Below are 9,847 nucleotides of genomic sequence, written 5' to 3'. Positions count from 1 at the left end.
CTGTTGGAAAAGTGGCTGACAAAAAGCGCTATCACCAGTTAAACCGATGATCCACTTTGTGTCATCACCGGTTTAACCGGTGAGCACCTTTTTCCAACTAGCCATTATACTTCAACGGCTACCTTAATCAACCGACGTAATCAACTGGTGAATGCATCTTCATCGCCGGTTTAACCAGTGCATGTAACTGTCCCAGAGTTCCCGAAAACCAACTCTCTGGACAACTACACCGACGTTCACTTTGCCTTGATCGCCGGTTTAACCGGTGTCTGTAAAACTCCTGCTGCTTCTTCGGCCTCCAAGTCCATTACACCGGTGAGGGTAAAACACCCAACGCCGGTTAATCCGGTGCCAAACCCTAGCTCACAGCTTCTGTGTTCATTGCACCAATGAGTGCAATTTGCTCATCATTGGTTTAACCGGTGATAGTAAAATGTCTATGTCTTGTTTGTTTTGACTTGATTTCTTCACGGTCTCTTCAATTCTTTGTCCTTTGGACTGAAGAGGTTTCAGGGCACTGCCCTGAGACCCGCGAGGAGTGGAACCACCGTAGGGGCGTCCCTTCGGGCCTAGCTACGCCTATCTTCTCTTTGTCATCACTTGAACCTAAAAGCATGAGAATGGTCATCTTGACAATCATATTAGTCCAAGTGTTGTGTGTGTCATCAATCGTCAAAACATTATATTGAAATATGGCATGAGAGGCCATTTTTGCTACAACAACAAAATGTGACCTTGCTGATATTTCTGAAGAAGAAATCTGCTATGCCTTGCTTTGCAAACAAGCCTTGTTTTCACTTGATGATATTGCTAGCTCGATACCTCCTACTGTCACTAACATTTCGCAGGAGTACGCGGATGTTTTTCCAGCTGAGATACCACCGAGGCTGCCACCTGTGAGAGGGATAGAGCATCAAATCGACTTGATTCCGGGAGCAACTTTGCCCAACCGAGTAGCCTACCAAACCAACCCCGATGAGACTAAGGAAATTCAGCGACAAATCCAAGAACTTTTGGACCGCGGGTATGTACGTGAGAGCCTTAGTCCTTGTGCTGTACCTATGCTTTTGGTTCCAAAGAAAGATGGTACTTGGCGTATGTGTGTTGATTGTAGAGCCATCAATAACATTACCATTCGATACCGTCATCCTATTCCTAGGCTTGATGATATGCTTGATGAGTTGTTTGGTTCTATAATTTTCACAAAGATTGACTTGCGAAGTGGCTACCACCAGACTAGAATGAAACTTGGAGATGAATGGAAAACAACTTTTAAAATAAAATATGGGTTGTATGAGTGGTTAGTAATGCCTTTTGGTCTGACTAATGCACCTAGCACTTTCATGCGCTTGATGAATAAGGTTTTGAGGGCTTTCATTGGACGATTTGTGGTAGTTTACTTTGATGATATCTTGATTTATAGCAAGTCTTTGGAAGAACACATGGATCATTTGCGTGCTGTTTTTGATGCTTTATGTGATGCACGTTTGTTTGGTAACCTTGAGAAGTGCATCTTTTGCACGGATCGAGTCTCTTTTCTTGGCTATGTTGTTACTCCACAGGGAATTGAGGTGGATGAGACAAAGATTGATGCCATAAAGAGCTGGCCGGTTCCCCAAACCATCACACAGATGAGGAGTTTTCTTGGTCTTGCAGGTTTCTACCGCCGCTTTGTCAAAGATTTCAGCACCATTGCAGCCCCATTGCATGAGTTGACAAAGAAGGGGGTGGTGTTCCAATGGGGAAAGGCACATGATGAGTCCTTGGATGCTTTGAAGGACAAGCTTACACATGCACCATTGCTGCAACTTTCAAACTTTGATAAGACTTTTGAGCTTGAATGTGATGCTAGTGGACTTGGAATTGGGGCTGTTCTAATGTAAGATTGTAAACCCGTTGCCTACTTTAGCGAAAAACTGCATGGTCCTATTTTAAATTACTCCACGTATGATAAGAAATGGTATGCTCTTGTACGTTCTTTAGAGACGTGGCGTCATTATTTGTGGCCTAAGGAGTTTGTTATCCATTCCGATCATGAATCGCTTAAGTATCTTCGCTCTCAAAATAATCTGAACCGTTGACATGCTAAGTGGGTAGAGCTGATTGAATCTTTTTCTTATGTTATCAAGCACAAGAAAGGGAAGGATAATGTGATTGCGGATGCTTTGTCTAGGCGATATACCTTGCTGTCCCAACTTGATTGTCGCATTTTTGGACTTGAATCTATTAGAGAACAATATGCGCTTGATCCTGATTTTAAAGATGTGTTGTTGAATTGTAGAGAGGGATGTACATGGAACAAGTTTGTGGTCAATGATGGGTTTTGCTTAGTTCATTTCTGTCAAGAACAGGACGCCGTTCTTCGGTTGTGGAACCCCAATCGTGAGTTGAATCAATTGCTTTCTGTGATTTGGTTGCTTCTCTGTGCACTTGCTTGTGTTCTTCGATTCGCAGGCAAGAGTAAGCCTTCTTGGCGAGGTCAATCGAGCAGCAGCTAGGTTGATAACTAGAGGATTCGTGGTGCTAAGGTTGCGGGATTCATTTCTTTGGATTTGAAGCCAGATCGGTGTCTCGAATCCGCCAAATCGATAGTTATCTTGAACCTTTCGGAAGATCGGGAACCCAAGTCATATCATTTGGTATCAGAGCTGGGGCCTTGTTAAGGGGTGAGAATGATGAGGACGTCCTCCACTATTACCCGCTGGCAAAGACGCAACAAAAATGGACCAAAGTGGCACAGTTGTAGTCGGGCGACGACCGTGTGAGCCTTTAAATAATCCCATCTTGCTTAGCTTGGGAGGAGGAAGCCACCTTAAAAGGGAGAGCCACCCTTCCCCAATCGGACTAGTCTTTTGGGGTGATTGGGTCTTTCCTCAAGGGGTGCGCTGGAGTACGGTGCTAAGATTGCCATGGTTCAGGTCGTTGGGCCCTAGTGGGCTCCTAAGGCTGGATCGGTGCGTCGTATTTTCGACTGTCGGTGCTAAGATTGCGGGGTTCGGGAAATCCGAATCGGTGTGTCGGGCTTTTCATCCAATCCCACCTGGGCCGGACTCATCAAGGGTATCATCATCAGATCTATTATTTTGGCACCAAGTGTGATCCAAGCATAACGAAATGAAAAACGACGTTCCAATAGAAAAAGAAAAACATCTGTTGTAGATGTGGCCATACCTATTTGCTTATGATCGAGACATCGAGTCTCCAGTCCATTTTAGCTGCGCACCAAGTCCAATTAATGAAACGAATAATGTCCGTAGAAAAAAATTTGCCGTATCATCACACGACTCGTATTGTCCATACCTACAGTATTGCCTATTATCAGGCCAGAGCGAGACAGCTAACCAATTCCACTCTCGCATTAACGTTGGAGTAGACTGTAGAGCATAGCAATCAGGACCAGAGCCGGTTTCGTTTTTCCCTTTGAGAAAAATATAATATATATAAACTCATATTCTACCGTATGATAGTTCGAAAAAGAGTTGCTTACGACTTATTTATTATTCAATTTCCATTCTCAACACAACACTGAAGATGATGAATTTTAAAATGAAAAGGATCGACTCTTGCCCAACAAATAAACTATCAAACTCCAGTTGAATTAGTTTAATCAAATAATATATTTTTATAATGAAATAATTAACTATTAACCAAATAAGCTATGTCAAAGAAAAGATTGGTAGTTTTGGAATACTTATAATATTCTCACACTTCTTTGACTTGAATAACAAAATAAAGGAAATTTTTTATAAAGTAAAATTAAGATCTTTGCTTTTACTTATAACATTCTTTTTTAGGACTTCTTTTAGTTCATTCTATCGAATGAACAATTTTTACCTTAACATCACCGAAATGGATCGTCATGATTATTTAGAGAATCACAACTCAACACTTTTTCCTTAAGTACCGGACATTGAATATTCAGATAAGAGTATTTTAAATTATTCTTTTTACATTGAAGTTGTGGGTAATTTACGAAGAAGTATTTTGGCATTTTTACTAATATTTTACTATTAGTATGTGTAATCTATAGATATGTATATGGGTCTTTTGTGTTAATGTTGTAATAATGGTAGAGCCGGGTGATGAAGAAGCATTATTGTAGTGGTACGTGGTAGTGCTTGGTATTTTATAAGACCTGTTTAGTCCGCGAAAATTTTTAGCTCCTAGAACTGTAGCACTTTTATTGTTACTTAGCCATTAATGTTTAATTATGGACTAATTAGATTTAAAATATTTGTCTCGTCATTTACAGTTAAACTATGTAATTATGTATTTTTCAACTGCATTTAATGCTCCATGCATGTGTTCGAAGATTTGATGTGATGGGTACCGTAGGGAAATTTAATGCTCCATGCATGACGGCCGCGACTCCAGATCCAGATCCAGACCCATTCTCCTTCCTGCTAACCCTCCCGCATCTATGGAGTGGAACCATGCCTCCATGTGTAACACCCCAGGTGTTAATCCCTTGTAATTAAGACTAGGGAGGTTGGCGCGCTATGCTGCGCTCGGGATGTTCGCGCGAAGAGGACGGCCTGCGGGTAGCTTGGCGGAGCGGCGGGAGGCGCGCTAGAGGCGGCGCCAGCGGCGGCAGACGAGTGCGCAGGCGTCGAGGTCGCGCTTGCTGGCGCCGGGCCCCGAGCCGACGCGGCTGAGCACGTCTTCAAGGAGCTCGTCCGGGAGCGCGAGGTTGACGGCGCCGCCTTCAGAGCACAAGGGGCAAAGGTGCGTGGAAACCTAACGCCTGCCCCTTGAAACGCTTCAGCATTAACCGGCGCAGCAGTAACTGACGCGGGAGGGACGCCGATGGACAGCGGAATCGTCGCGGGATGCAGACTGACGGACGGGAACGATGATGCCGTAGGCAGGCCGGGCTGCCGCTGTGATGCAGGCCGGCTAATCCGTCGCGGAGGAAGCTCGGGCCAAGTAATTGATTGCCGCGAGCCGACGAAAGAAGGCCACCGCAAGCCCAAAAGTAGGCGACGGTGGACACGTGGCGCCTCCAGGTTTCCCCCGCGGGCGCGTTAAGCACGGAGGAGGTGCTTAGGCGCTTGACCGATAGGAGCTTTAGTATTAACTATGTAATTAACATGATCATTAGCATTAAACTTGTATGAGTAAAACCACCAGCTAAATTTTTCGAGTACTTTTAACATGTGATGATGAATTCTCTTTCAAACACTATGATTTTGTAAGTAAAAATGAAACATTGAATTCACAAAAAATTTGAACAAATATTGTCCAAACTTGGTTTGGCTCAACCCATACCGGTCCGACCGGTAGAGCAGCACGCATTGCCGCGCCGACGGCGAGCGCGCTGTGGCCACGTGTCGGCCATCCCCGGTGTCAACGCCGTCGCCGCCTCTCCATGTGCCTTCCACGGCCTTATCCTGCCCAGCGCCCTCTCCTTCTTCTCCCTTCTTTCTTCTTCTTCCTTCTCGTGCCTCCATTAACGAGCTCGAGCTCGAGCCCGCCCCCGTCGCCAATATTCCTCCCACAGGCCACCAAAGTTCAATTTCTCGCACAGGTAGTAGCCCCACGAGCTCCTTCCTTGATCCCCCAAACCCGGCCGGCCGAATCCCTCGCCGGAACAGCTTTCCCGACGACACGGAACCACCCATGAATAGTAGCTCCGCCCCTCCCCGTCGAACTCCGTCCTCCGGCCACCGTTTCGCCAACCCAACGACTCAAATCGACTGTAAGTTATCTCCTAAAGCTGATGCTCTCCACGTTCCACCGCGTTCATTGACTTTCCACGCTCGTTCTCACACCATGCCGCCGGTCGGCACCACCTCCACGCCGCCGGCCATGCTTAGCCCGTTCCTTCGTGCCCATCAGCCATGGTTGGGTGCGACTCCTTCCGTGGATCGTGTAGGTGCCACCCCCGTCGCCGGCCATCCTCACCGCCGGCGATAGTAGCTCGCACGCGCCGCCGGCCATGGCTCGGCTAGAACTGGTCTAATCGGTTGTAATAACCGGTCTGACCAGTGGGGCCTTTTATTGATTTGACAAAAACTTTTAGATTACATAACAAATCAAAGAAAAATCTTGAAATTACAAAATCAGTTTTGTTTGAATGTTTAGATCTAAATCTCCACGGGAAAAATATTACACTACAAGAAATTTGACATTAGATGATGTTCTATTTATGTCGCAGAAATAGTTATTTTCATTATATTTTGCATTTTGTGACATTCGGGTGACGAAAATGCGATCGTCGCCTAATGTGGGTCATAAAATATATTCTGTGACGAAAAAATATTTTTGTCACAAATTTTGTGACAATTCTTGTGGTGTCGCTAGTTTGTGACGCTTGATTTTGGTCACTACCAAACCTAAAAAACATCATGAAATCTATGCCATAGCTAACTATAGAAATGCCACGTAGGACAAAAAAACGTCACAAAAAATATCCACTGCTGATGTGGAGATGATTAGGCTGTGATATGGCAAACCAATTGTGACGTTTTGATTCGTCACAAAACAATCAATAGCCCGGCAAGGCCCATGTATGCAATCTATTATGAGCTGGCTAATCCCACTAGAGGCCCAACTCATTTCGAATTTTATTTTTTTCATAGATTTTACAGCCTAAAATTAAAAAGAACATGGCTCAGCGTAGCCCAATCTCAAATCACTAAGTACACTTTCAATATCAACAGTGACGCATCCAAATTCAAATAGGCCAATCTCAAGTCACAAAGTACACTTTCAATATATATTTTGCTACAAACCTATGTACAGTACCAAAATCATTCTACTGGAAAGACACTATCAAAGTTAGGCCTGGAATCAAACATGAGAGCTTTCACTTTCATGCTTTTCACTTGAATTAGAAATCTTCCACGGCCTTGTTTTGAAAGTAGCAACCTGCAGCCAGAAAGAACCACCAATAAATTTTAAAGCATAAACATAAACTTCGCATGTATACACAATTACATTCGAAAGCTGAATCTCAAAGAAAATTTGCATAGATTCTGGAAGAATTAAGTTGAACAAATATTATCTAACAAGTTCTGGGAACTTGGCGGTTGAAGATACAAACAAAGAAAAATCATGGACACAAACAAGCTATGTGACATCTCTGATTATGACTCAGAGAACCCATGGCCCTGCTTAGATAATGACTCAGAGAATACATGTTAGTCCCAAGATGACATCTCTGATTATTTATTGCAAAATGAGAAACAGTACAAACAGCACATGCACTCCAGGTTACTAACCAAATTTTCAGTCATCAAATAAAGTTGAACCCAAATGCTTTTGGTGCAGAAATTACTGTAATGATGCAAGTGAAAATTTGAACTGCCACTTGTCTAGCTCTGAACTATCGAGAACAGCATACATAGACATAACTTTGAATTACCAAAACTATAAATATTGCCTTATCAAAGTATTCGACATTCCGTGAGCTAAGGGGAACAGATTCAAGCATTGCATTTAAACTTGTGCTAAGGCCTACAGAATTCCTACCATATAAGAGGCAAGATAACATCTTCACAAGGTAGAAAATATTGTAGAAATGCTAATCTTGCATGAGTTCCAAAATCTCCATATTGGAGTAACTTGTGCAAAAGTCCCACTTGTATCCCAGAAAATGCAATTGTCACCATTTGGCATGTACACAAAAATCTAATGTAAAAGATATAGTGTGAAAACCATAGATGTGTCTGACATACAGTTGGTAAAATAGAAGGGATCAGGGAAAAACAGATCAAACCGAGAGTCCTAATATTCAGACAAACATGGTACTTTCTAATCAAAGTCAAAATACCTTCATGTATATCCTGAAATTGTGTCCATGTCAATTCACTTTGCTAAATGAGCTGCACAATCTTACCAGGAACTGCAGTACAAGCTTTTTCCTTCCAGGCAGCAGCATCAGCTGGCCTGGTTGGATTAGCACTACCAACAGTGCTCGGGCTTCAGATTTCAGTGTTCAGTTCAGGAGAAACTGCTAAATATACGCATCTAAAATAGGGACACAACTAGAACTCTTTAGCTGGTAAATTGAACAGTACAGAACACTTCCTCATGAACATGTTCGTACAAACAACAGTCAGTAAATTTTATTTTGCTAGTAAAATGATTGGATGGACCACACCACGAAACTGAATCATGAGGTGGTTCATGTCACAATTTGGGAGACCAAACTCATAAATGGCCTAATGATTCAGTTAAACTTAGAATAACATATATGGGCTCATGATTATTACAGAGAATATGCCTGCTTTTACAACTCAAATAACTTTTGTCCAGGTGACAGTATACCAACGACAACTAGAACTAGACAAACCCAGAACAAGCATTACAGTTTGGTTGGCCATTTGCAAACAGAAATTCAGAATTTATAACGTCCTGGAGACAAAATTAAACAAATAACCAGAGGCTCATACTGGCCGAAACTAATCCATCCACACATCAATAATTCCGAGGGTCAGGACTCAGGATACTACACAAAATAAAATAGCAGCAAAAAATCATAAATATGACTACCATTGTGCACATCAACCTTACACAAGATAAAGTAGTATTTTGCGCACACTTCGATCTTACACAAGTAATGCTACACTGGACATGTCTGATTTATTTTGCGTATGAAAGAAAACTACAAGCAGAGTGGCATTCAGTACCTTCTCCCATATGAATTGATAGTAAGCAACCATACCTTGTTCTCCAGTAGTGCTTGAACACTACCACACCTCTAACAAGTGTTGCCAAGATTGTCTGCGCCAATAGTTTGCAGTATTGTTACAGTAATACAGTGTGACTTTAATATTTCTGATCATTCCTCTAGTCCTTTACTGATAACACTAAACTATAGCTCTAAGGCATATAAACGAACACATAGTGAGCATCTACCTGGACAGCAAGTAGCAGTCGCTTGAGTCCTTCGAGGTTCATGGGGCCAGCGCGTCGTCCGTCAGCCAGCGTGCGTGCGGTAGACTAACCGTGAACACCAGGCACCAGGCCACCACGGCCACGGCACAGCAGTCCTCTAGATCCGCCGCCGCCGCCACCAAAGGCCATCCTCGTCGTCACGTTCGGGCCGGAGTCGGAGCAGATCTCGCTCCTTGATGTTGTACTCCCATCCCCTCCTGCCCCATCCCCGCCATAGGCATAGGGACAGAGATAGAGAGACAGGGGAGGGGCGCGGGTCACGGCGATCACATGGGCGGGCGGAGCGGCACCGCGGCGCCGGCGAAGTACTTCCTGTCGGAGGCGGGACGTTTGGATTGGTCTGGAGTGCGCCGCGTGCATTGGCTGGGGATTTGAGGCGCGCCGCGCCTGCGGTCGCTGTGGCGGATGGGGACGGGGACGGGGACGGGAGGCGTGCAAGGAGAAAGGTTAATCTAACCGGTGGGAACCGGTCCGGTCCGGTTCCGGTTCCGGTCGGTGCCCAACCGGCCAAAATTCAAATTTTAAATTTGAATTCAAAAAATGAAAAATTCTCAAAAAATTTCTAAAAATACTTCAAGGTGTGATGAATCTAATGGTGTCAAATTTTCTCAAAAATTCATTCATTTAGTATAGTTTGTGGGAATTTAAAGTTAAATCAAAAAAGAAAAAGAAAAAAATGGGCCGGCCCATGAAGGCCCACCGATCAAACCGGTCAAACCGGCCGGTAAACCGGTAAAACCGGTCGGTAAACCGGTAAAACCGGCCGGTAAACCGGTTGCACGGGAGCGTTTGAATTTCAAACCGGTCAAACCGACCGGTAAACCGGTAAAACCGGTCGGTAAACCGGTCAAACCGGCCGGTAAACCGGTCGGAACCGGTTGCACGGGAAAATTTGAATTTGGATTTGAATTCAACCGGTTTCCACCGGTTACCGGCCTAACCGGTC

The 9,847-nt window shown here is 44.1% G+C and overlaps 1 long non-coding RNA gene across 1 annotated transcript; it reads right to left on the bottom strand.

Moving 5' to 3' along the window:
* Window positions 1-6,521: 6,521 nt before the first annotated feature.
* Window positions 6,522-9,323, bottom strand: LOC120655256. Its single transcript, XR_005667394.1, has 2 exons — window positions 8,863-9,323; window positions 6,522-8,727 (listed from the first exon to the last, which is right to left on the bottom strand). It is a non-coding gene; the product is annotated as an uncharacterized LOC120655256 (long non-coding RNA).
* Window positions 9,324-9,847: the final 524 nt, after the last annotated feature.

Source organism: Panicum virgatum, chromosome 1N (genome assembly GCF_016808335.1).
Source record: "Panicum virgatum strain AP13 chromosome 1N, P.virgatum_v5, whole genome shotgun sequence".
Lineage (NCBI taxonomy): Eukaryota > Viridiplantae > Streptophyta > Magnoliopsida > Poales > Poaceae > Panicum > Panicum virgatum.
The sequence above is the reverse complement of the archived record's forward strand: the minus strand, read 5'-3'. Positions and strand labels throughout refer to the sequence as shown.